Source organism: Chlamydotis macqueenii, chromosome 6 (genome assembly GCF_036417535.1).
Source record: "Chlamydotis macqueenii isolate bChlMac1 chromosome 6, bChlMac1.mat, whole genome shotgun sequence".
Taxonomy (NCBI): Eukaryota; Metazoa; Chordata; class Aves; order Otidiformes; family Otididae; genus Chlamydotis; species Chlamydotis macqueenii.
In genome coordinates this window covers 12,939,581-12,967,492 of record NC_141561.1, presented here as the reverse complement: position 1 = coordinate 12,967,492, position 27,912 = coordinate 12,939,581, and the positions used below count along the sequence as shown (strand labels likewise).

General features: G+C 42.1%; 1 protein-coding gene across 5 annotated transcripts in view; it reads right to left on the bottom strand.

The window, feature by feature from the left end:
• CLASP1 (cytoplasmic linker associated protein 1) overlaps positions 1–27,912 on the bottom strand; it is a 178,594-nt gene that overhangs the window by 97,176 nt on the left and 53,506 nt on the right. The gene's annotated exons all lie outside the window — the stretch shown is intronic.

Genomic DNA, 27,912 nt, shown 5'->3' with positions numbered 1-27,912 from the left:
ACTTAAAAACTTCATTTCTGACATGCACTCGTGCACACAATGCCATACTGCAATCACAGCACAACACTGAAATAGCAGGTAGACAGCAGCATCCAACAAGTTAAGAAAGGTGGCTTCCCGTTAATTTTGATGTTCAAGAAGTCTTGGAACATGGGAAAAGGCTAGGGGAAAAAAAAGTAACATGTAAAGAAAAGGGGTGATAACAAGTACTTGGACTGTTGTTCAGGAAAAAGTGAATAAGACAAAAGTGAACATACGAACTTTAACATCAAGAAATTTAAGGTCACACAGCTAAGAAGAACACAAGCCACATTTAGGACGTGGGCTCTCGTTAACACAGTGCCCTAAGGTGGCCACGGAGACCGTGCTACCTCCCTACCGAGACTGGTCACATTCTGACATATGTAATGCAAAAATAATTTGAAAAGAGCTCAGGGAAGGACCATGGCAATGATTAAATGATTGGAAAATATGTTTTCAATTAAATTAAATGAAAATTCACTGCAAGGGACTGTTCAGTCTGATCAGATTCTTAACAAGTTGCTTGATTATATTGTGTGTTAACACAGCAGCTCAAGATTTATTAGTGTCGGTTTCCAGTGTGATTTATTAATATTGTTTCTCACCTAACAGAAAAATCTACAGTGAGGCCACTGGCTAGAAGTTAAAAACAAATTAAATTCTGAATTGCCTTTTTTCCCCTTCTTTCACCACCACTCCCCCCCCCCCCCCCCACCTTTTTTTGCAATAATCACAAGACTGACACTCTGCAAGGTTAGGAGGTGTGTCACACAGCAAATTCTATCACCGGCAGTTCTTAAAAAGTAAAACTGATTTATTTTTTTTTCCCTGAAAGATACAGTCTCGTTCAAACAGGAATTATTTCAAAAACATTACTTAGTGAGAGTTGCACAGAAGGTCATGGCAGATGAAAATAGACTTTAAAATGTGTAATCTCCAAAGCCTCTAGGAAAGGGTTTGAGTGATGCAGGAAGACTTGCACAGACTTTGAATATCAGAACTTCTGAGTAAAATTTGCCCCAATTGCATTTATTTCAAAAGATCCTATATAGATACTAAGCAAATTATTGGTTTATATATATATATATATATAAAACTAGTCAAGAGAAAGTCAGTCATATTCAAAACAAAAGATACTTTACTACTTCAAAATCACTTTCATCTAGTAATAGAATTCTCCACCAGCTGCATTTCGGGCCATCTAGATGCAGTCGTTAGTTAACTCGCTTCACCTTGCATCTGCATTTTTAAAGCCTCACACCCCTCGGAAAGGGGAAGAGGGCGTGGTTTGCTATTTCATGTAATAAATAAAAATTCAGAAAAAAAAGATTAAAAGGTTCACACTTCTGTAGCATTTTAGCAATTATAACAACTATCATTTCACTGTAAAACAGGCTTTTCTGAGCTTTAGCTAAAAAAAGCGCTCCAAAAAAACAACCTACCAGCCCAGATTTTTAGGGATGTTTGGATTACAATCACATCTTCCTGTTCATTAGATATACAAACCAAGCATTACATATTTATCAAATCAGACTATCCCTTCAATAATCCAACAGCATTTTCTCATCTGAGCAGTGCAGAATGACAGCGCCACATTCAGAACTGCACATCAAGTCTTCCAGCAGCACGTGTGCAGGACAGAAAGAGAAACAAAGAACAGAGAGAAACCTGTACACAGGAGTACAGAAAATAAGAGAAAAACAAGCAACTATACATTATCATTAAAAAGTCATTTTTTTCCCATTCATTGACTGCTGTTCACAATAAATTTGAACTAGGATCATATTTTTTGCAGCCCATCTGCAAATCACGAGGTGATAAATTCAGCATGGGTGTAACTCAGACTCCAGCCGAGGTGCGCTGAAGCGGAATCGGTGCCAGGTTCTAACATTAAATAACCACTGATGTCCACCCATCCCAAGACCCCCCCAACCCCCCGCCAGTGCTCATTTCTAAGGGCTGTCCAGTCCTCTCCATCAGAGACAAGCCCTTATAAAAGAGGCCTTTGTCTGCTCACCACTCTGCTGTCTGAGAGGAAGAGAGAACACAATTTGCTTCACATTTTTCAATTCCTTTACATTATTTAAGAAGAAAGAAAAATTGCTTACAAGTGCATATCCTTCTGCAAATAAGCTTCCTCAACATTCCTTCATCTTTTCCATAGCGTGCTCGGAGGTAACAGTGCTTCACAGAGCGCCGCGGCTTTCAGTCCACAACATGATTGATCATAGCCCCTCGTATTCATTAAGCATGCCGTCTTCACACGTGGATTTAAACAGCTATGGCTCCACTCCTCTCTCTACAACTGCAGCTCTGTGGGATTCTCATCAACACCCATTTCAGCCCAGGAAACTTCAGATCACTTCTAGGGAGGAAATTCCCTGCTAGCGAGGGGAACCCGGGACAAATAATCTGGGATGAAGACGAGCTGACTCTGCCTGGCTGGGCTGGCTTGCGCTAGGAACCAGCCTGACTTTATCCCCTGGGAAGCGCTAACAGGAGCATCTCAACAGCTGTCATCGTTTGTCCATGACGAATAAATTTAGTCATTATTCATTTTAAAACGTAACCCCTTCAGGGCTGGGCAAGGTGTAAATCGAGGAGAAGAGACTGTGCTAGTGGTTCAGACACCACAGTAAACAGGGGCCAGCGTTTCCCCTGCCTGAGCCAGCAGCCTGGGACCTTTTAAAGCAAAGTAATTGAGTCTCAAATTTCCCTTCAATGAAAGGAGATGCTTTCTGGCCTTTTAAAAACTTTAAAATGTCAGATGCAAATCTTTTAGTTATTTGTCTGCAAGCTTTAGAGAAGATATCTACTCTGTAGTGCCTACAGATTGAGGAAAAAAAGCATATGATCGTGTCTGTTCCTAATGAAGATGCCCTGGTAAGGTCTTCAGGTCTGACTCTGCAAAGTACTGAACTTGCTCTGGCCCCGCTGTGCGCATTTATCACACGTTCCATCTCCAAGCATCAGTGCAGATGACGTACACAAGATGGATACAACTTGCAAGTATCTCCTGCATCTCTCTCATGAGAATCTCCCTTTTGGGGGCAGACGAAGGGCACCAGAGAAACCTGCCTTCCTGCCCACCGCATGGCATACTGCGCCAGGAGCAGACACACAACTGCTGCAGCTGATGTATTTCAGTGCATTAAACCCCCCTGCTCAACTCCTGCTAACTGGGCAAAGTCCAACTCCCTGAAGATCTGAGAGCCCCCTGTAAAAGCTGAGAACACACACAGGCAAACCCACCAATGCCAAAGAAAACAGGGTCTGTTCCTCCTTACTCCTTTTCGACAGACAAGGCCCCACGTGCATTGGCCAATGCTTTTGAGACAAGACGCCCCTGGACATCACAGTCTGTATGCCATCCCTCAAGGCCAGTGTCTGGCACCCCCATCTTCAGCTGTGGCTCCCATAGGACACAAGGCACAGCTCACGCCTCTCGGCGAGTGTCCCGCTAGGTTCAAGCCAGACAGCCTCAGCAGAGGTTAAATGCCTCTTCCCATTAGCACACACCAGACCCACGCACAGCTTCGCTGCAAGCCTGCCCAGCTCCAACACAGGTATTGTACAGGCTTCTCCAGGACAATGAGTTTATGAACCCACTAAAGATAAAGGGACCTGTACATACTCCTCAGCACGATTAAATGTTTAAAAACAGAGGAGTTGCAGCCAGAAGCAGAAGTACGCAGGCGCAGCACCTCATTAGGGTTTCTTGCTCAGCCATCTCCCACAGTTTCCCAGCTGCTCTCTCCTGGCCCCAGCCACAGCCCCTCCTTCTGCATCCTCCACACCAGGCACAGTGTTTTGAGCCTTTGAAACACATTTGGGCTCAGTGACCCTGGTCAGCCCCCCAGTGTCACCCCTCTTCCTTTGGGTCCTTGCAGGTTGACCCAGTCACCAGCTCCCCTCCCAGCCCATCCCCACTGCCACCTTCCAGCACTGTTTGATGAACCACCTCATCATCCTTCTCAACTGGCTTCAAAGTGGATTCCTAAAAACCTGACTTCAGCGGGGATCCCTCCAAGGGCTCACCATGACTGAGCCAGCCACAGCAACAATCGCATCTGCAAGGATATGCGTATCACCATCACCTTGGCTTCTTTCTCTTCTCTCACATGCATCGCCCTATTTAAACTAGAATAGGTATAATTGTGGGTGGGAGTTTGTCTTTGAGTAAGGTTTCTACAGTGTCAATCTAGACAATATATTTACGACCATAAATACAATAAGCAATACGGCTGCCATCACTCACAGGGAAGGTGGTACTTCAAGACCCAAGCCAAGAATGTTATGCCAGGTAAGTGAACAAGTGCTTTTTATTTTAAAATCCTTCCAACACCCATGTGCTTTTCTTAAGTCTACCATCCTTCTGTAAGCAGAAAAACAATCGGCAGTAGTAGCAATAATAATAAACAAAGCACATTTTTGTCAGTGAGGAATCGTTCATTTATTAAACCAATTCCAGAATGATAAAGTTAACTGAGGAAACGGATGTATACCCTGACCTGACCACATCCAACACCAGACTGGGCAGGCACAGCCCATGTATGGAAAGTAAATTCCAACTTTACCTGAGAGAATAAGCCAATAGCCCTGGCAACATTCAAAATCTGCTCTCAAGGACTGGCCTGGTAAGTCAGAAAATCTTCCTGCGGAAGACTAATCTGAAATCATGCAACTCAAGACTGATCCAAGTCACTTTTCTGAGGGATATTACAATTTTCAAGCCTGGAATCAGATCACTCCAATTTAAGTTGCATCCATGACTGCTGTGGGGAAGCTTGAGAACAAGGGCCTTGAAGAGTTAAAAACAAGAGACAAATAAAAATAAGATTCAACTTTTATGAGCCCGTTTGCTTCAAAACATGATTTTTAAAACCATAAGGTTGACAATATTAATGTCATCACGTTAACAAGCCACAGCACGCACTAACAGCATATGAGCATGAACACAACTAACAACACAGTAAAGTGCTTTTCAGAAACTTCTGCTCATGAAACTAACACATCTGGAAATAGTATTTTTAAGAGTTAGTGAAAATGCTATTCAGACACTTTTCAGCAATGTGAAAAAATTTCTATTAGCTTTAAGTAGATTCAAAAAAAGAGGTGGTACAAAGGTTTCACATTCCTACAAGCTGTGTAAAATTAAGTAGGAATAGGAGACAACAAAGTAGCTCTGATACTAAATGAAGGAACAACAGCTCAAACAGCCAAAAGAATTCACAAAAGCACCAAAAGCTGAGATAAATCCATAAAAATAGCCAGGAGTTATTAGTTTTGCTAATTACTTTAGTACAGTTCAAACAGGCACCCAAACAAAAATCACAAATCCACGTGCCAGGAGCTGCACAGACACAGACTTTGCCCTATATACAGATTTAAAAAAGAAAAAATTGAGAGACAGACACAGACATTCACACAAGGCAAAAAAAAAAACAAAAGGGGGGGGGGGGAGAAGAGAAAGAGATAAGCATCTGTTTTCCTCCAAGTCATCGCTGTAAATACAATATTCCCACAGTGCCCTTTCCGGCCAGCCACACAGCTTTCCCCCAGACCTCAAGAGCATCAGGAAATCCACAGCGCGGACCTTAGAAAAACACATCCACCCCCAAAGCCCACATGTTTACATAAAGTTGCAACTTAAAGAGCAAAACCTGCTTTTCCCTGCCCTTACCCCTCCCGTCACCCAGAGGTTGGTTATGAGGCCTTGCAGGGCGCCTGCCCGCCGTTCATTGGCAGGCTGTCCAAAGTTTAATCATTCAGGCAAATAATTATATATAAGAAAGCAAATTATTCTGCCTTCGTTCACAAGACAGCAAAATTCAATTCTGCAGAAGCACAGGAGCTCCCTCAGGCACCATCTCCATACGCACACATGGTAGGGATGAGTCAGGTTGAAGAGCAAGGAAGAAACCTTTCCCCTCCTCGCCCTCACCTCCAGGTGTTAGCCGGCTCTCAGCATTTGCTGGAAAACTCAGGGCAACAGCCTGGACTCCCTGTGCTTGCAGTGAGCCTCTGCTGTGTCAGCAATTCAGGCAGCGGGCAAAACGGGCAGCAGCATCATCCAGCTACTGGTCACCCACAGTACAGCCACTACCCCGGGCAACAGCTTGCTTCACCGGGGTCTGTGGTCAACCTCGCACAGTACTTGTTCTAAAAAATGATAAAAATGCAAATAAAGGGCACAGCCATTCAACAGCAGTGCACAGTATTTGTTATTGCTTTAACATGCAAGTAAACTGAACCAGAGCTGCTGAGGGACATTGTCAAGGGTGTGAAAAATTTAGGGCATTGCCAGAATCTGGATTAGGCTCTATTCCTAAACATAGGGTTTTCTCTAAATCATTTTCTCTCTCACAAAGGATGAGAGTAATGTCCCAAATATTTGGTTATTTATCTTTCAGAACTGGTTTATGCATATTCAAAAGGAACATTTGCAAGTGGCTCAGAGAAACTAGAAATCACATCACAAGGTATTAGAAAAAAAATGTTTTAATTTAGTTCTTCTTAACAGGTTGCTTGAAGCTTAGCCACACTTGAAATTGAGTCTTCTAATTCGCAGAGTTGGTACCCAGCAATGCCCCAGGCAAACAGCTACCAAAGATGGTGCTAAACCGAGCTCTCAGGGAGACAGCTGCTGGCAACGACTTGGCTTTTATTTGCCAAAGCCCAAACGAAAAAGCAGGTATCTGGGGAATCTCTAGGTAAAGCTCTGTCTTACCTGGGCCATCTATACCCTATATAAATAAAGTTAATTAAGAGGCACACCAAGAATCTGAAGCCTTTAGATGGACAGATGCTTTTCACCTGTAAAGGACAGAAACACCACATGCAGACCAATCAGGTGGCTCCAGCCCTGCAGACCAGGTTCAGATCTCCAGCTATGAACACCATCTGCTGCCATGACATCAGAGGAAAATGCATCTTCTCCAGCCCGCACTGCCCAACTGGCATTCCCTGCACACACCCCTCTGCCTGCTCCAGTAATTAGCACAGGTGTAGCTCACCTAACTGACTGCCCTAACACACACCATTGTCAACAAAAGGAAATTGCATTTTATATTGCTATCACTTATCACATCCTGAAGGGCTGCTCATTTCCTATACGTGCAGCACACCAAGGTGTAAAGCACCGACTACAAGCACGGAGAGCTGTATCAGGAAGGAAAGAGCATCCCAACGTTTTTAGGACAAAGCATGTTACCGTCTCAAGCTACCCAGAGCACATTTAGGGGAGCAGAAATGCTGCAGCAGATCCCACTTCCAGCCCCCACAGAACATCCTCCGCGGTGCAAACCCTGCTACTGCACACAAGTCCTGCAGCAGAAAGCTTTCTAGAAATACTTACAAGGAGATAAAAATGCCAAACTTCAGCCTTGTTTCTCTATGGGACAGGTCTCAGAGGACAGCTGAGTTGGTGAAGCTAAGCCAGTAAAGATGTGCTGGAGGGACCCGGGGAAGCTGTAGCACTGGCCCTGTCCGAGACCTGTTTCAGTGTATTTACAATCAGTAACAGGAGCAACGTGCTGCCCAGGACTTCACAATTGCCAGGGGATGATCATCCTATTAAATGGTGGGGCATCCTAAACTTTCCAAGCAGCCCCCTCTGAGCCAAGAAATACGTGTGCAGTTATTCCTGAACAACAGAGGGAAAAAAGCCAAGGCTGTCAGCCTGCAGCTTTTCTACAGCCACAGAAAACAGGAGCCAGGGTTTCCGTCCTGAGACATTCATCTGCCTGGTTAAAAGCAAATGCAAGAACATGCGTACTACAGCTGGAAAAATTAAGTGTTATTGCACATTACGCATCAATGACTCCAACCCAGAATGCCTGGTCTGATGCATAATTAATATAGTTTAATTAGATAACCATTTAAAATACTGTAAAATGCTCAGTGGGGCAATAACCATGAGATAAGAATGTCTAGAACTGCAGATGGTTGAGACAAAAGAACAACCACAAAAGGAAGACTGGGGAGCAACAGTCAGCAACTACACATCCTACGTGCATCTTGAGAAAGATTATCAGCTACTACAACAGGTACGACCAGTATGATGACCAGGAAATGCTGCTTCTTTATAAAGATGTACATTACCACAGCCTGTGAAGGCACATAGGCAAAGCGTACAGACAAGGGGTTTTTTTTTTAAAAAAAATAAATAATAATAATTAAAAGTTGGATTTTATGACCAAGGCTATGGCTCTGTATCTAGAAATGGTTACCAAACAGTGGTTTGAGATGCTTCTGCTGACAGAAAACATGTCTGGCAACAGCTTCAGGAGCTCCTGGGACAATTGCTACTAGGTTAAAAAGTTGCCTGTATGTTCTCCAGAGCATCCACCAGCAGCAACTAAATAATTAGCATTTTACGTTTCCCAGGAACATTGTAGAGAAAGCAGTGAAACCAGACAAGAGGATCAGCGACTTAAGAGTAACCTCAAAAGTGTTCATTTTTTTAAAAACAAAAGTAGAAACTAGTAGGTAACATAGATTATGAAAACATTTTAGACACTAATGACTGGTTTGCAAAAAAGCACCCAATCTCAGAACAATAAGGCATGCTTTACTTTTAGTGAAAAATGCTGGTTCAGTAACTCCTAGAAGTTACTATGGATTTTCAATAATGGTTATTTCTAATAATACTTTGCACAGCTTTCTTTGTGTATGATCCGGATAGGATTATTTCCATTTTTTGACAGAGTGGAAATAGAAGAAAAAAAAAAAAACGCTCATGAACATGCTGACTCCAGATCATGCATAAAAATCAGAATCAGAGCAAATGCCAGAAGATGCAGCTGAGTACAGAATTTAATCACCATCACACTAGGCTAAATTCTGCTTCCAGGTAATCTTCCAGCTCTATACATTAGGAATGGAAGTGAATGCAAGTGCAGAACGTGACCTGATTGTTTTTTACATGCTAGTATCTCAGATTTCCTTCTACGTGATCTCAAATATACACGGACAGGTTTTAGTAAAGTAGTGGCCTATTCAACAGATGCTTCAGTACAGTGCATGATCGCCATGTGGCTGGATCACAGAATCTAAAAGAGTCAAATTCATATTTAATATGGCTTCAAATATAAGCACAATCTGAATTCCTCATCTACAAGCAGAAAGCTCCAACTCCTGAGACACATCAGTTTCTCAGGCCTTCGTCACTCACCCTTCAAAACTACCTTTTAAGCAAACCATTGCCTCAAGGAAAAGAGTAATGGGGAAAAAGGCTCCAAAGCCAAAAATGTGTCACAGCTCATAAAATATTAAGTCAGCATGACTTCTGTTTTCCCAAAGCTTGTTTCCTCTCCTGCAGCAACTCCTTTAAAACAAAAGATAGATCTAAGCTCCTTCCCTCCACGTTCCTCACCCATAAACAAACATCATCATTAGGTAGAGCAGATAAAGCAGTTACTCAGGGCGAAAAAAGGAATTACAAAGTTGGAGTCAAGACACTGCTGAAACTTTTGTTCCTTTTATCATTAATGACTTGGATTATTAAATATGATATTCATATTTCAGAAGCAACATGAAATCCTGAGCAAGCAGGAGACCTCTAATGTGCTACAAAGAAGAAAAAAAAAAAAAAGGCATCTTTCCCAAACAGCTTATAATATAAATAATGCAGTTAAAGCATAATTTACAAAATTTACTCTTATTCTGACTTTACACATCGGAAAAACAAGCATAAAGACCCTTCTCCCTTTCTTTTAGAAGGAAAAAAAGGCAGTTAAAGAAATGCAAGTTACTTGTGTCCTAACGAGTCTAACATAACCCTGCCCAACCCTCTCTTACTGGGCCCCCACCAGTGGTGCTATTCCCTTTCTCCCCGTGGCTCAAGCACCCTTTCTCAACCACCCTCAGGTCTCTGCACCTTGCTTAGCCAAAACCTAAGCCTGTCAACTCAACCATCCCAAATTTTCTCCCATGACTGAGGGCTGGTCCCAAATGATACTCAATAATTAACTTTGGTGACACAGCTGGTCATGTGAGTTCTTTGGTAATAATCCTGTTTTCCTCCCATATATTGCGTGCACAGAAGACTTCACTGCTGTTATATCCGTGACAGAATGATGAAAGAAATTAGTTATCTCACATAAAGCTACTTACTGCATCAAATAAAAAGATCCGTCAGGATCAATTAGGAAATTAGAATTGGAAAAACGTGTTGTGACAGGCCAGTAAAATCCCAGTCCTCTGACCTGAATTCTACCAGTTCCTCTACCATATCTCCTGTACCACCTGACTCTAACCCTGAGATTGCCTTACCCACAAGAAAAGCTAAACAGAGGGACTAGCAGGCTCACACTGACCTTAGGCACTTAGCGTAAATCAAAGTTTAGAACTTGGTAAGAGGTGGTGGAAGCTATGAATAAACATATTTACAAGCAGGCAAAAGATCTCCTCTGGTACAAGGACAAAGTCTGCCAAGTAAAACGAAGGATGAATTTGCCTCAGGACTCAGACTCACGATCAAATTATTGCTGCTTAACAAGTTATAAGACACCAGCTGAGCCACAGTAACCGCCCTTGTGCTGCTCTTAAGCTACAGTAAATGCAAGGTAATATAATTGAGCCCTAAAGAAAGAAAGTTAAGCCAAGCAGAATCATTCACATCTCTCACAAAGAAAATAATCATTAATCACAACCCAGTTAAACATCTGTAATGGCTATGTCCAGAGCAAGACTTTAAAAAGTAAATACTGACCTAAATGGAATTGGAGACATTAAAATACAAAGAGGGTCCCATGCAAAAGCTGGGAATGTTGCAGAGCTTGACTTAGCTATTTTCACCACTGCTGTAAATTAAAAAAAAAAAAAAAAAGAAAAAAGAAAAAAGAAAAATCACCCTTTCCTTTAGCAGTGACACCTTCTCACAGGTGATTCTGCCAACTTAAGAGAAGCTGATGGACAACACGACTCAGACAAGCTGGTAAGCGTTGCTGGTTTGAGCCTACCATCCTTCCTCAGTTGGAAAAGAGACTGAAATAATTAGGTGAGGCAATATCAACAGCAAATGTTTGCATTTATGAAACTAAACACCCCAGATCAGAACAGCCATAAGGAATCTCAAATCTAGGCAGACGCAAAGGAAACACTCATCTCAGCCTCACAAGTTAACTGAGCACAACTGATGTCCATCTCTATAGATTTCTGGTTTCACACAGGCCCCCCTCCCTCCATGTAAAACGTGAAAGGAGTCAGTAAGTCAAAACCAAAAAGAAAGCAACTCTTCCTTAATATAAGGAACCATTTTCTAAACAGCAGGAGATCTCACCTCTCTCCAAGGCGAGTCTGGCTGGCACAGCCATTTTGTTCATCTGTGACCCTGAAGGATCACTGCATTGGTAACTCAAAAGGACAAATTAGAGAGCAGCTTCCTCCCTCTTGCACCGATTTGTCTACCCTGGAGATATCTAGTTCCCTTCATACACGACGTTTACACTTTATTCCTAAATTTCAAGGTGTAAAGCGTGGTCCATATAAAGACTCAGCTGTCTCTGTATAACTACAAGCTGTCCCCTTTTCAGCAGGTTGCTCACACTGTAGGAGAACCACAGACTCCATTACACCACAGTGTTTCTGCTTTGTTCAGAGCAGGAACAAGAGAATGACACGTCAAAGAATTAAAATATTTTATTTTGAACACATTTTATTTCAGATAGAGGAGCATGTCTTGTGTCAGAGATACAAACATTAGAAGGACGAACAAGGCTAATATGGCTTGGGTCTGCTTTCTAGCATTAATATTAAAAAGTTCATCTGAAAGACCTTTTGGAATATGACTGCTCCTTTTACACCTATCAAAAAGGAGTACATGAGTTGGGGAGAATTAAAAAGAGTAAGTTGTTCAAAATTTAAAATGTTTTACAAAGTAAGATCTACCAAGGAAAGTAATGGTCCTTGTATATAATTCATTTCAGAACAGCATCTCACTTGGATGTGTAAAGCTACACACTTGTACTCTATACATACAAACACACATATTTGGTGGTTTGTATTTATTATTTGTACTACTTGGTGTAGCAACATAAACAATCCAGGTGACACCAAGACCCCCGCCTTCTACCAGCTGAAAGAGATACTGAAGCCAATCTTCAAATTATGACAACTACTTACAGATTTTATTTGAAAATTTAAATTTCTGAACCTTCAGCTTCTGGGCTTATTCACCTGAGTTGTCACAGTGACCCACAGCCCTGCAAGTACCTCTTTCCCAAAGCACATGCAACTTCAGCCAGTTGTAAAAACTGCTTGAGAGCGGAGACTCACTGTAGGCATTTACTCATTCACTGAGTAAAAAGAGCTTGACAAGTAATTCATTTTTAAATTATGATACTGCTTAGGAGCAACAGACAGATTCCAGACTGTAATACATTTGCTTTACATTTTCACAAATCAGAAGCAGAAGGAGTGACCATGTGAGTGTTATGCTACATGTAACTAAGTGTTAATACTGGCTTTGACAGGCAGGATTACTATCTGTTGGCACATTAAAAACTGCTCACAAGCTCCATGACTCAAATGCTATCAGGTATGGAAGTGGTAACAGCACAGAGGAGGTGTGAAAGTGGAGGCAGAGATGAATACCAAGTTAGCAAGTTTTTATTATTAGCAGCTGTTTCCAGGCATTGCTTAGACTACCTGAAGAATCAGTATGAAAAACTAAGATTAAAAAAAATAGCATGAACAATTGGCTATAGTCTATAAAGATGTGAACTGAAGGAAAACAGAAAAGTGTATCAGTAGTAGCGTATCAGAAAGTGTCAGCAGACTGTTGCAGAAGCCACATAAATCTCCACTCAATTCAGTAATTTTTAGCATGCAATAGAGGCTGCTGGCACCTTGTTGTTTAACCACAAATAACACGAAGTGCTCATAGTCACTGTCATCTGCCAAAAGCTGTTACTGAAAACCAAACACAGGGATAAGCTAGCAGTTAGCAGCATCCTGCCTCCAGAAGCAGCCAAAACTCTGAAGAAACAGGAGTAAAATTGTGCGAAAATAAGGTCTTATCAAATCCTTAAACCCAAGTTCTATGCTCAATGTTTACATAAACGCACAGCATTTCCGGAGAAGGCAAGTACCAGTTATAGCTTAAGGGCTCTGCTGGATCACTGTTCCTTTCACAAGCATGACCGCTGAAGTCCTGTATCCTTGCGGGTACCCCAGAAGTAAAAGATCTCTGTCTAGGGATAATTATTCTTCCTATGTGGCCCACTGCTTTACCAGCTAGCGGTCTGTTCAAAGAGAAAAGGGTTTGGGGACTGGTTTCCAGAACATGAAAGCAGGATCAGCCTGGTTCATCCGACGCTCACAGGACAACCGCTTAGGTCACCTGAGCCACCTGAATCACCCACCTCCATTACAGAGCACTTTATTTCCAAGTAGGAATAATTATTATTTTGTCCAGACTGGAACAAAATGGCTGTTATACAATGGCTATTGACTATTTGCATTGCTGTGGCAGCCTGAAGCGATCAGTGACCAGCAGCATCCTGGTCACCAGGTACTGTGCACAGGCCACCGGTTCCCTAGTCGTTGCCAGATACTGAATCCATGCTCAGGAGCCACAAGCCAGCCAGGGAAGCAAGCTCTGAACCATGAGCCTGCATATTAACCAGCACCCGGGGGGCCTTCAGACCAGCTCAGCTAACTCAATTGAGCTAAAAAGATGAAACTACCCTCACACTGCCCTTCTGTGAGGGTCTCTTCCTGGCATTACTTTGAAGGAAAAGGTCTGTGAAGGGATGAGATGACCTTTGCCTCCTGCCACTACAGAGAGAGGAATCCTTAAGTCTCTCACAGAACTAAGGCATGTCCCGTTCTTGTGTAGACTGCACACCTAACAAGAATGGCTCCCTAACAATCAATAACTGAAAGGTCAACAAGCACCCTTCTAGAATGGAAAAACCCACCAATGAATCTCCCCACAAACTAAAAAAGGGGACAGAACTGAGGAATTTCAACTTTCTAAATGAAAATTCTGAACTAAAAGCAACGACAACAAAGCAGCCTCAAGCGTGTCCAAGTCTCACTCCCGTAAGTACACCACCATGCTGGCAAATCATCTGGTTCCCTTTAGCAACCATCTGTGCTTGCCTTCACTTAAAGAAGAATTAGCAAACAGAAGAACTGGCACACACGAAGCACAGCACGTGACAGACAACTATATTTAGATTCACTTTCAGCTTTGCTCCAGAGATTGAAAGCAAGTTAAGATCAGGTATTTTAACAGAGAAATGTGAATTTCAATGCCACCTGTACATACTGGCATTCATAAGAAGTCAACGTTCCCATTACCCTCAATTTTGAACTGATTGCTTTGCCTTCTTTCCCATGCAAAGCTTGGTGGGTGCCTACTATTGCACTCCCTCCGCTTCACAACCTGGAGACTGAACTGATGAAGCCTTCACTGAAAAGCAGAACAGAGGAGTTGGGTCAGCGAATTCCCATTCTCTCTGTTTTATAGTAGTTGTGTTTAGTTTTTAAATGTTAGAACCAAGATCCTGCTACCATCTGGAAACACCTGCCACAAAGAGCTAATGATAACTGCTGCCTAGAATATAGTTGGGTTGGGGCAGTCGGGGTGAGAGGCTCTTAGTCACCTAGATTACATTTAAACCAGGCTTATTTAGCTTCCTTTTGCAAACATTTTAAGAGAAGAGGCTGAAAAACTTTACTTTGTCACAGAGATTTTAAAAATGCATTCAAATATTAAGAGTTAAAAGAAACATTTAGTTTTTCTACATGGGGAACTGGAACACAGAGCTCAGCCAGCAAAATAAAGCTTACAAGTAAAGGCTCAGAAGACTTCTAAAATGAGTATTAAGACCGGCATGAAGATTAAATGTAACAAAATATAATCTCACCTACTAATTTGTAGCAAGCTGCTTCTCAAATTAACTGTTAGAATAAAGCTTGATATTTAAATGTGGATATAAGTTCACAATATTAAAATCAAAGAGCAATCTGCATCTTAATTCTTCACTAAATATGCCCACGTGCAACTTGACAGTCACACTGCTGACAAACCAATAAAAATAGAACAAAGTATTCTCAACAATTCTAGTATAACACCAAATGAGCAGAGGATGTACACCAAGTGATACGCGCTGCCTCCGTCATGGCTTGCAGGCATTTCGTGCTGACATCAGGTTGTGTGTTAGCTGAGGTTATATTTCCTTCTGCCTTCAGCACTGTTACCTCTCTTGATAAACTGAAGTGTTCATTAACAGACAAACATACCATCACAAATGACACTGGCAATCTTTGTCTTTAGCTTACTAACATGCACAGCTGTGAAAGTACTGAGTTAAAAAAAATCTGATTAATTAGGAGTTCTTAGCTAACTATTGCCTCCTATTAAAGGAAAAATAAAATCATAGAATAATTTAGCTTGGAAGGGATCTGTGGAAGTCAAGTCATCCAACCTCCTTTCTAAAGCAGGGCTGATAAAGTTGTATCAGGGCCTCATCCAGCCAAGCTTTACAAGTCTCCATGGATGGAGATCCTATGGGTAAGCTGTTCCAGTGTTTCATTCACCATCTTCAAAGTGAAAAAAACTATCAGCTCATGGAAAAAAATAAGCATACGGCTGTCCCCTCAGTCCCAGTAGTACATGAACTAGTGGAACTTCCATAAAACCAAATGAAAATCTCTTGCTGAAAAATGTCTTATTTCCAGTTTAGAGGTTTTCTGGAAAAAGCGGCCTATATGTAATAGGTACAGAAAAATTAAGATTCTAGCCCAAAAATTAAAATATGAGCTGCTCACAGTCTTTTACTGGCATTTGTACTGTGTTGTTTTACAGACATCACATCCATGTTGTAAGGGAGCAGAGACCATCCGGCTTTCAAAAACAGCTGGTAGGATCAGACATTGCTCAGCTACATTCTCACCTCAAACTGGTAGCGTACCGCATTTTCTAGGGCACGTAAACGGTGCTGGTTTAGATAGCTCTGTGAGCCAGCCTTCCTGGGACGAAGCTGGTGGACAGGGCCAAACCGTTTCCTGGTGCACACACCGGAGGTCCCAAATGGAACTTCCCACTGGAGCTGATGAAGTACTCAAGAACCAAGAGTTTCAAACAAAATACTAAGGCTTTAATTAATGTTTTAATGCTGATTAGCTAGATAAAATAAAGGCTTCATGTCTATCTCAAACTACTCCCAAGGACCTTGTACTGTCCACCTCTGTCACAAAACTCCCCAGTGCCCCAGTATACTACTGCATCTCCCACACTCTCAGGCAACAGAGTGCACAGAGTTGCTTATATCATGCTGCTATAAACAATAAATAGTTTGGACAAAAATAGGGACAAGGCTGCTCTAGTGCCTATGATAATAAATGGGCTTGAGGGAGCAACATGAAGGGGAGAAGCAAGCAACGAGCATGATGGGCATACACAAGACCCACCCCAGACTCGGATCCTTGAAGAAAGCCCACTGTAGAGAGACAGGATCCAATACCTCACAGGAAGGGGGGGGAGGGGGGGGGGAAGAAACAAAAAACAACAAGAAACAAAAAAAAAACCCAAAACCAAAAAAAAAAAAACCAAAAAAACCCCACACACCACACCACCCAAAAAACATGAGATCTAAGGAAAGCACTACAGAAAAGTATGAAGCTTCTTAAGGGGGGAGGGACAGAGAATAAGTTTCAGTGAGCTGGTGCATAAACATTTTGCCTGTGGAAGCTTGGGATCAGATCTTATTTAAGTCTCCAGTGAAAAGGACCGTGATTGTCTCTCCACATCACAGAAGCGCCGTGTGATTAGAAGTCTCTGCAGATTCAGCTCCTGCCCAGCACAGAGCTCAAACAGCAGGAGCGTAAATCGGAGCTGAAGTGCCCTGGCAGAGCTGCAGCGGGAGAGAAGCGTGCCCAGCCCTGCCTCTCCAGGGCTGGCTCCAGGACGGCTCCTGCTCTCTCCTCATAAGCAGGAGCTGGAGGGGGTTGGGGAGAAATATAAATGATCAAGAACAGAGTCAGACCCATTCTTCATAAAGCAGACCTAATTAGAAATGTCAAGTCTCATTATGAGCCGGAGCTCCACTGGACAGGAGTCCCATTACTCAGGAGATATGTACATGGAAGACATGCATCATTTCTTAAGACACACATCTTTCCTCTACCCACCCCACACCCAAAGGGAACAGTCTCATTGCGTGGGGTGGAGGCAGCACCAGCTCTGTAAGAGCCAATGCCAGCTGCATAAAGGAAACACTGGGAGAAGCAGTGCACACACTGTTCCATACTTAAAATTTCTATTTCCCCCTTCCCTCTGAAAGACTAGGAGCAATCATGCCTAACACACCCATACAAGGCTAGCATGATATAGTCAACCAGCAGTTTACAAAGGGTCCTGTTCATCTCCCATTGAAATAATTAGAAAGATTCCATTAATATCAATGGGAGCAGATTTGGAGTAAAAGTGTAAATTTATCTTTTCTGCCTCTGCAGGAAAAGCATCCAAACTCTCTATCAAACCACTGTTCATCCTGGTCTCCAAGGTCCATGTATGTTTCCTATTCATTGGACATAAGCATCTGCATCTAATACCAGAAACTTCCATGTCAGCATCTAAAGGACTTCCATGGTTCCCTGATGAGCTCTGAAGGAAGCTGGGCCAGGTCTGCCATGAGAAAAGGAGCAGGTCTGGAGAAGCAGTCACTATAGCTTTTGCCATTCTTGAGAAAAGCAGTTCAGGTGACGCTGTACAGTGAATGAAGGTATTTCTCTCTTCCTCTATAGTGCACTGTTTGTGCTAGAATTCACCTGGCTTGGCTCTGAAGGCCAACTGCAAAGATGCAGGCATTAGCAGTTTTCCTTATGAAGATTTGGCTGCAGTGAGCTCCCTGCAGGCTACAAGTATGGTGTAAACCAAGCCAGGATTATTCAGGGCTGTCTGCAGTTTGGGGCTTCAGGGGAATAAACAAGAAAGACTCAAACTGCTTTGCACAATGCAACAAAAAGATTCCTTTGACAGAGCAGCAGGGCAGAATTAATTCCTTCAGCAGGCAAAAGAAACCCAGTCATTATATAGTATTTGCTGTCTTAATACTACAAAAATAGGACGCTTTTACTTATCATAGTTTGGTTTTGCTCTATTTCACATCATTATATCTAAGTTACAAACAAAATACTTCAGCCAAACATAATGAAGAAGGGCAGCAACTTGGCCAGACCAGGGCCAAGTACAGACAATGCATTAACTGTACTTCCCACTGGAGTAACAAATCAGCGCTTGTCCACTCTTGAGTTTAGAAAAAAGGACCTCTTTATGCCCCTCGGCTCACATGGCTGTAACTGCACTGATTGATCTTCCACTGTATGTTAAAACTGGACACACCATCTGTATTAGCATGTCTTTCTCAGAAATTGACTTGATAGTCTCATCTCATCCAGCCCAAAGTCAATGATTTGGATATGAAAAGTGACTAGGTATGAGAAGACCTTCAACCTGCAAGCACTTGTTCTCAGGTTCTTCAGAAATCAATCAGGTGCTTTTCAGTCTACACACTTGAAAAACATCTCATGGTTATGGAAGCTGCAGCTGTTCTGCAGGGACAGGGATGCTCTGTCACCAGCAGGAGAAACACGTGTGTCTCATGTACTCTTATTGCTAAGAGGCTGCTAATTACAGCAGCTAAACTCAGCTCACTTGTTATGTGCTCAACCTGAAAACAAACATCTAACAAACAAGAGCAGCAGCATAGGAATTCAAAGGGCTCCACAAGAGATGCAAGAAATTTCACTTCTCCCCCAAGCAGTCTTTGGCCATTGCTGAGGCTGCTGATTCAGGACAGCAATTCAATTCTAACTGGGACAGTGATTCTATATAAAAATAACCCAGAGCATTCACTTCTAAAAAGTATCAGGAGACTTATTCTCAAGATCCCAGCACCCAGCCAACATTAAAAAAAGGAAAAGGAAGACCCCCACCCCTCCACCTCTTTTTGTGGAGACTGAACTATTTGTGAGCCTCAGGCAAAGTTTCCTACATCAAGAACACTTCTGCAATCCTTCCCAGAGCAGCAGAGAGCATGTGATCACTTGTGCTCACTGAAGTACCTCACCGTACTTCCCCAGCCAGCACTAAAGACAGAGCGTGTGAAATACATCAAGTAATAAGCATCACAAACCTGCAGAATACACAGCTATGGGATACTTTTTACTGACACCAGGTTGTCCTTAGTGTGCCAGCCTTCCTTTAGGATATTTGAGTAACTTGTACTCCCATCTCTCAGAGAACTGTTGAGAATTTAAAAGGCTAACTTAAAATCACTGCTACATTCACAATGACAGATGCGTGTGTGCACACACATGTGTATGAACCATCCAGTTGATAGATGTGCCCCTGGAAGATGCTGTCTATAATAAATGACCAAGCTAACCAATCAAAACCTTGAGATTTAGAGTTAGTCCTTTCATGTGAAAATGTCACTGGAGTTAATATTGCTCCAGCCTTGACCCCTCAACTCTTTCTCATAAGAGATCTACAAAGGAGAGACAGCTGGGCAAAGCAGCACAGAAGATACCAGGAAATTGGTCCAGATATTTCAAAGACAATGACCACTACAAATTTGAGGCTTTGTTTTACAGATGAAGCCAACCTGACACAGGAAGACATGAAAGAAATTAGAAGAAAAGACTACAGCAGGGAAAACAGCAAGACTACTGAGCATTACTGAACCATGATCGCCTCTGCAGCTTTACCAGCTGTTACTGCAGTTTCCACAGGAAGGATGTAGGATCTTTTCTAATTCATTCTAATTCTTATTACAGACACTGGACTGTAGATTCATCCTTGCAACATGTTCCAGGCTTCCTGTGTTCTTTCAGACAACCATTGAGGTCCCTCAGATCCACATGGTATTTTTACCAATGGGGAAGAAGAGAACAGGCCCTGCATAAAGAAGCACATGTCCAGATGTGCAGGATATTCATGCATTTAACCTCCATCAGTGTTAATGGAATTGTGCACGTTAATCTTTTGCTCACAAGGTCCACACTAAACAGCACCATCTCATCGTTCAGCTGCCCACTCCTTTAGCCTATGTTTTATGCACGACTTGTTGGAAATACCATGAAATGCAGGAGTAGAGTGGTTCTGCTTGGTTATACCAAAGCTTTGCTAAAAGAACATTTCACTGTTCACATAAAACCATCAGGGGTTTTCGAAGTGATGATACACATAACTAAAGTAACTCCGGTCTACTGCTGCTTTGCAAGGGAATCCAAGGCTCAAGGTACTTCGGATTCAATCTACAAGACACAATAGCACTAACAACTTATACACTTACTTTTCTTCTGACATGTGCTGCTACCACAGTTCAGGCAACCAACAGTGACCTGGAGGTCTGACATTTCCCAGCAGATAAGACCAGCTGGAGTACACCCTCAGGCTCTTCACTCCACCAGCTGATCTTTCAAATCTAAGAAGTTCCCAGCATGATAAAATCACCATACTCCATTAAAAACAACAAATATGTGCTTGCTTTCTTTAATAAGCAGTTAAGTACAGTAATTATTCAACAAAATTTCAACTTTGGAAAAACAATACATTAGTCTCAACTCCTCTTTTGACCTGGACAGAAGGTCAGCATGAAAAGGTGCCTCAGCTGTAGATGGTGACACTGTCCAGTGACAGGCGATGTAGTTGAGGAGGAGAACCAGATCAGGCAAGTTTTGGTGTTTTGTTCCTGGAGCTGGGAGATATTTACTGACTGTTCACAAGTAACACCACAGACATGCATCCTCTGCCTCCTCTGAAAATCCGGGTAATAATTGCCTTGGAAGAACATGTGAAACCATAATATTCTAAAAGGATCCAAGCCCCTAAAATGAAGAGCTGCCTGTAAAACTGGCACGTACTATCACACATAGTATCAATTCCACAGCACTCAATTTGCCCAGGTGATTTCCGCCTTCTAATCCATTACAAAAAGGGCTGCCAATTAACTCCCACCTTGAGACAGTAAATACTGATACAAACCCAAGGTCTACACAACTGAGATACTGACAATCTCAGATTTCTGAAATTTAGTCTACGACATCCACAGTGTAATAAGGATTTCAACAGAACAACAGATACACTGACTAGAAAGAGGGGAAGAACACAGAAAGAAGATGCAGCTTTTGCAAAGATGGCTAATAGAAATCATTGCCTCTGACAGCTAAGACGAACAGCACAGGCTTCACACATACCAAAAATAAATGCAGTGCATGCTTCCAGCCTGTAAATTAATTCTTCACAGGTGAACAGAGACAGAGCTCCTCTGCCTTTCCATTTCATCTAGTCCCTCCAGCCTCTCCAACTTCCACAGATACCTTTTCTGTTACAGAAACACAGTTAACACAAAAATGCAGAAAAGCCAGCGATGCCTCCGTTTGGCACATTCTTAGAATTGGGATTCAGTGTTAATTCAGAGGTACTTATAACCAATTTAAATAATCTTCCCAGCTGATGCTGCAACAGGAAATAGTTACGAAATGAAAGCCTCAGTCATCACTCAAAAACATCACATACGGGGGGTAGGAGGGGTGTCTGAAAATACCTGTCCTTCACCTCTCAACCTGTTCTATTCCCTTATATATACACATCCTCTTCCTTCACCCCATCAAACAGATCATTTATCATATTTTATAGAAGCTTAAACTGAGCTTGATAACACCAGGCTACAGATGTTTACAGGCTATTTTTTTTATAAGTTCCACTTTTACTGCAAGATTGCTTCAGTCTCTTCACATCGTTAAGAAGAAATTTAACAGGCAAATATTCAGACACTAACAAATAAACCTGTCCATCCCCATGGCACATTCCTTAGCACCTACCTTTCCCTGTAGTCATTATCTGCAGCGCTGGCGAGATGCTGGGGAAGTGCACTGTGCTCCGGCAGCAGCCCTACAGTCCATGTCTCTCAGCAACTTAACCACCAGCAAGCTCTCCACCCTCCTAAACGACTCGTGTGTGACCTAGCACAGGATTGCCACCGCTCCTCCAAAATAAAAGCCTGCTCTGCACTCAGCTGAGCGCCATGTGTCCTCCTGTGCCCGCTTCCTCACAACCCTCCCTTCTACATCTCAGTTTAAAATCCAGGAGGCAGCAATATGCTTATTTACAAAGTTGTGTAACAGAACGGGAACAGAGCTCATTTTTTCTGTTTATACCTTCCACAAAAGATGTATGATCAGTTAATAGTACCCATTCAAATACCACTTAGACATTACTGCTGTATTAGCCCCCATGCAGGTGAAGGGGTATTTCCTTGCTTTTTTTTACGCCACAGGAATGGTAAGTCAAGGAAACAAATTTTCTATTTAATTTTCTACTTCAACTTAAAAACAGTATTCATAGAGAACAAGTCGCAATGGAAGTTAAATTGCAGAAAGAAGTACACACATCCTCTTCCTTCACTCCAAAGACATCATTTATCATATTTTATAGAAGCTTAAACTGAGCTTGATAGCACCAGGCTACAGATGTGGTAGCTTCAGAAAAAGCACAGTGCAGCGTTTGTGGGTCCGAAACCTCTGTGTTATCACAGACAGTCACCCCTCCTTCCAGTCTGTAATTCCGGTGCCTGGATGTGTGTTGACAAACAAACAATATCCCACCCACAGATGCATGGCAATGCTTGGCAAGTGTGAGTGATTTTGCCTCCTTACAATAAATACCAAAATAGCATTTCAGTGACTCTGCTATATTACCAGCAAAACACAGGAATCTAGAATAGTTTCAGCTTCATCGAATTGCTTCCAAGTTGTCAACTTCATCATAAACAGAATTCATTCAACAAACGGCAGATTTACCTTGAGCAGTATCTCAAATACAGAGATATTGTATTTTCTATTCAAGAGTAACATTGCTGCTTCTTCATAGGGTTGTAGTAACTGGAATTATCACAGCTGCCATTTCAGCATTGTTTTAATTCACCTGCTTACTCTTAGAATGCAAACTCACACAGGCAACTACTGAAATCGCATCGTCCCCTCATCTGACTCTGTGCAAATATATGTGGGGTAGAGACCTCAGCTCCAGACTTCTGGTTTTAAGATCTTCTGCTTTGATTTCCTTGCAGCCCAAGACCACTGCCACCTCCACTACCCCTAAATCTTGCTCTCCTCAGCAAAGTCAAAATTCAGCGTAGACAAGAAAGTTCAATCCCCTCCCTACCCACAGGAACCATACTGGCACACCACCGCAGTTTGCACACACCAGTGTAGAAGCGCCTCCCAAAAATTTCATGACATGTAAAAAAAAAAAAAAAAAAAAAAGAATGTCATATTATGATATTGCAATGATCAAGAGCATAAAAAACACACCAAAACTAATAGCTTTGGTTTGGGTCACCATTTCCTATCAGTCTGTATCTCTTAGTAGATCACTTATTCTGTTCTTAATCTCTCCTGAAACTCGATTATAAAGTCTTCTGAGTCCAGGTCTGATCCAAAGTCAATTCAAATCCATGGAAAAACTGCATGCTTTATGTTCAGGTCCTTCCAGACATAATAGCAAGGGAATTTGTGCAGCATGAATTTCTTGGAGTCTCTGTTTACATCCAATAGCCTCTCTCTGTATCACATCCAACCAAAGATCATTGCACAATGCCACACGAAGACAGCAGCTGACTAGCTAGCAATTATTGGCTCTTTCATGCTGAAAATGTATTTGTCCCAGGGGAATAAGGCATCTGCATAATTAGCAAAAGCAGTTACACAAAGAATAATTAGCTTGCTGAAAGCCCAAAGGGGGAAAAACTATAATTTTTGCTTCAAGAGGCTGACTAATTATATGCCAAATAACAAAACAGAGATGCACTGAGAATCATCGAGAAATTCAACATGGATTTTAACTTCATATTCTAGCTATAAGGGCTGCTGGTAGCCTAGCAACAGCATACTTCAGCATGCCAAAACCTCCCTCTGACTTAATGAAACACCTCAGATTGCTACGCAAACCTCCCCCACCCCACTACACATTACTAAACGATAAAAACAAAGCCTAGCCAAAAGAATAATCAAGCAATTCAGTTTTAGTAATGGACCACAGTATAGAAAGATAAGTGAATATAAAAGATAGAAATTATTTTCATAGAGTTTAAATTCACATTCTGATTAGAGTTGATTCATTGGGTTTATTCATAGGATCAGAAAATGCCCTATTATTTTAAGTACCTTTTCTAGTAGACTAAGATTTCTGTCTTGGGAACCATTAGTCAAGAAATATTTAACAACTTACAGCACTCACTCATCTCCAAATCACTCCTGATACACAAATAATGCTGCTGCAATTGCTTTCTTTTACTTGCATCCTCAGTGAGGCGGCAGAGGAACCTTATCCCAAACAGCAGTCTCAAACCTAAGAGACCAGTTGTACTCATCATTCTTCTTTGACTAGCTCTTTTGCCATATTCCACCATTTCAGAAGCCACAGTTGGTTTCCCACGTTCTGTCATAAGTCAGGTTTGACAACTGCTTTAAAGTCTTGTAATTAGCACAAGTCCAGTGCTCCTGGGCCAAGGCCCCATTACGAGCGACACTTCAGCCAACAGCTTGCTCTTGGTTACCCACCTGAGCGCTACAGATTCACCATATTCACTCATAAGACCTCTTAAACAAAAGTCAGACTTGACCTTTGCTAGTGAGCTGGGAAGTCATGATGCAGCTTCAGCTAACCTTTCCATTTCAGAGGCACACGTTAACCCTAAACAACAAAGCCCTTCCCCAAGGGGCGAAGCATGTTACTTCTCAGCTAGGTTTGTTCTGCAGCTGGTACACACCCCGACATGGGGAGCAGCTCAGGGCAGAAAACTCAGCACGAGGGAGCTGATGCTGCTCCTTCCACAGAGCCATTTTACACTGACAATGCCTTACAGACTGCAGTCTGCACGAACACTTGCCAGTCTGCCTCCCCAAGCCTCTGGGACACTACTCATGCAGCCTGCGCAGAGCCAGAAATAATACACAGAGCTACAGAGAGGGACTAACATGAGCTTTTAGGACACAGTACAACTCCACCATATTGCCTGAAGGCATCTGATCCAGGCCATACAATGTGAAGGTCAAAGCGTTAGTGTGCGTTCACGCACTTACTGCTGTTATAGGCAATGCCTGGCAGCGTGACAATCTAAACGGAGCGGTACTAACGGTAACAGACATCCCCCACAACCAACACTGTACTCCGCCAGACTCAAAGGATTAACAAGACTGAGACAGCTATTTCCTGAGAAAGGTAAATCTTTTGGATGTGCAATATTTATCATCGTCCTCTCCTGTGATTTTGACAGCTGCTGAAAGTGTCACCTTTATTCAAAAGCTGCAGGAGGTGTCAGGGACACGAGAAGCCTGACAAACTTCACTTGTCTTTAGGTCATAGTAAACTTGTGACCATGGATGAAGATAAGCCTCCTCCACTGGCATATAAAAACTCAAAAAGATTAAAGTTGCACAGGGCTATTGACACATCAGATATGGTGGGCACGTATGCTGTGATTGTGCTGTGCTTGAAGGGCGAGGAAGAAGGAACAAATCAGTCTGAAACTGAAAAAACTGAACCCTCCCCTCAAATACACAGAAAATATATTAATAACTAACGTTCTTATTGTTATCTTTACAGATGAGAACTACTTAAAATTAACTTATGCAACTACAGACTTTTCTATTGTTAGGGAAGATTAAAAAGTTTTTGCAGAACAATGTGAGATCCTGCCCTTTCCACATGTTGCTCTCTTTGACCCCTCAACACTCCTCCACTCTGCCCAACTCCCTTTCCCCCAGGCTACTTTTTGGTCTCAGTGCCCACACAGGAGATTCAACAGAGGAGAAATGCCAACACACACACACACTCTAGGGAATCTAGGGATTCCAGTCACAGCGTGACATCAGCAGGTCAGGTTAAGTAGGGTGAGGAAAACAGGAGCACTTGTGTCTGGAAGCACAAAAAGCCTGTTGATGAGGTCATGGACATGAAATAGGGTAAGGTCTTGGGCACTGTGTATGGAAGAAAGTTGAATCTTCAAATTCATCAGAACAGTGACAGAGAAAGAGGTATTAAAAGAAAAAATAATTTTCAATGAAGCCTAAAACTATCAGAGCTAATAAACATCAATGCTTTACTTGCACTTCTTAACAAAAAAGTTCCTATGGAATCCTTCCTTTTCAATTTTAAGAGACAGTTTGCTTTCTTGGAAAGAGATGGCACTAAGAATTGTCTGCCGAGAGGAGGTCATCCCTTTTGTCCTATCTTGCTGCTTTTGATGTTTTCCACAGTGCCAGCAGCCTTTAATCACATCACAGCACGCGCTAGAATGCTCAGTCCAGAGACCAGAACCTCTCAAAAGCCAAGGATTAGCAAGTGATGTCTATGGTACTGTTCTGGGGCGTGTAGATGCTAAAATGATTGTACAGCTAAAATTTGCATTGCTAATAAATTAACTCTGATTTCTTCAATGAAGTTTATTCTTACATGCATCTCATGTATTTCATACTAAATACTCTTCTAATCAGTTGTGACACGCCTGATTTTCTACTAAGATCACCTTCATCTGGATTAGAAAAATCCTCTGTAAAGTTAGTTTAAACTTCTCTCCACTTTGGGAAGTGGTGTAGTCACCATCCCTGGAGGTGTTCAAAAAACGTGTAGACGTGACACTTCAGGACATGGTGGTGTTGTGTTGACGGTTGGATTTGACGACCTTAGAGGTCTCTTCCAACCATAATGATTCTATGATACATTTGGGTAGGGACACATTAACCTCCAAAATCTCTCCCCTTCCCCCTAGAGAGTAAAGCCAACAGAAGTCCCACCCACAGTCATTATCCCACCACAACGTTTGTTTAAAAAGACCATGTGGCAATCAATACATCTCACCACAGAGCACAAGTCTGCCTCCTCAAACCCAAGACAACAGCAACCTACAGAGTACAACGATGCATTGTACTGTACAACTTTGTCTTTTTTGAAAGTCCACTCTATTCCTCTACTAGCAAAACACAAATTCTACCTTGGCCTAGCCAAGTAGAAAGTAGAGAAGTTCAATCAGCAGTAGAACTTGTTTCAGTTTGACTTAGGATTTCAGAACAAACACCAGAAGGTTGTAAACCTTCAGATGCTTGCTAAGGGATTAAATATTTAATTTCCTCTCCATTTAAAAAAGTACAAGGACATTTGTTTCTCAACCGCACTCTTTTTGCCACCATAAGTCTCATCTGCCTGTACAGCCAATAAGCATTTTAACCCATGCCATCACAGAGGAACCTGTACTAGGTCTTCATTGTTCCCAAACGCACAAGAGGATATCACACCACAATTCCAAATAATCCAAAATATAACTTCAGAATTTTCAAATAAATCAATTTTATTATTTCTTGCAGGGATGAAGTTTACTGTATTTTAAAATGGATATGGCAAGAAGAATGGTGCCTAGAAGTGAAAAAGATATTTTATCCAATTTAAAAGAGCAGAGCTCTCTCTGCTCTCGGCTTCTGAGAAAACTGTGGGAAAGACTCGGGACATCACCTCTCCTGGTCTTGGCCTTGTGGAGGGTGAGAGCCTGGTAGGAACCCATAGCAATGAACTCAGGTTCTTCATCTCTCCTCTACTCAGCTGTTGGCAGAAAGATTAACTCCCTCACCAAGAATTCTCTCAAAAAAATCCATTCCTAAAAAATAAGTGATACTTACTAAAAACACTTTCTAGCTCATAAGCTTATCTGTAAGAAAAGCAGCAATAAACACTTGTTTTTAAAGTAAGCAAAATACTAGTCTCAGACAAGAAACACAGAATTAAGGCTCTGATAAGGGTCTTCAACTATCAGTCATAAACATATAAAGTACGTGAACTAGGAACTGCAAAATACAATCCCTAAACAACATGAGCTT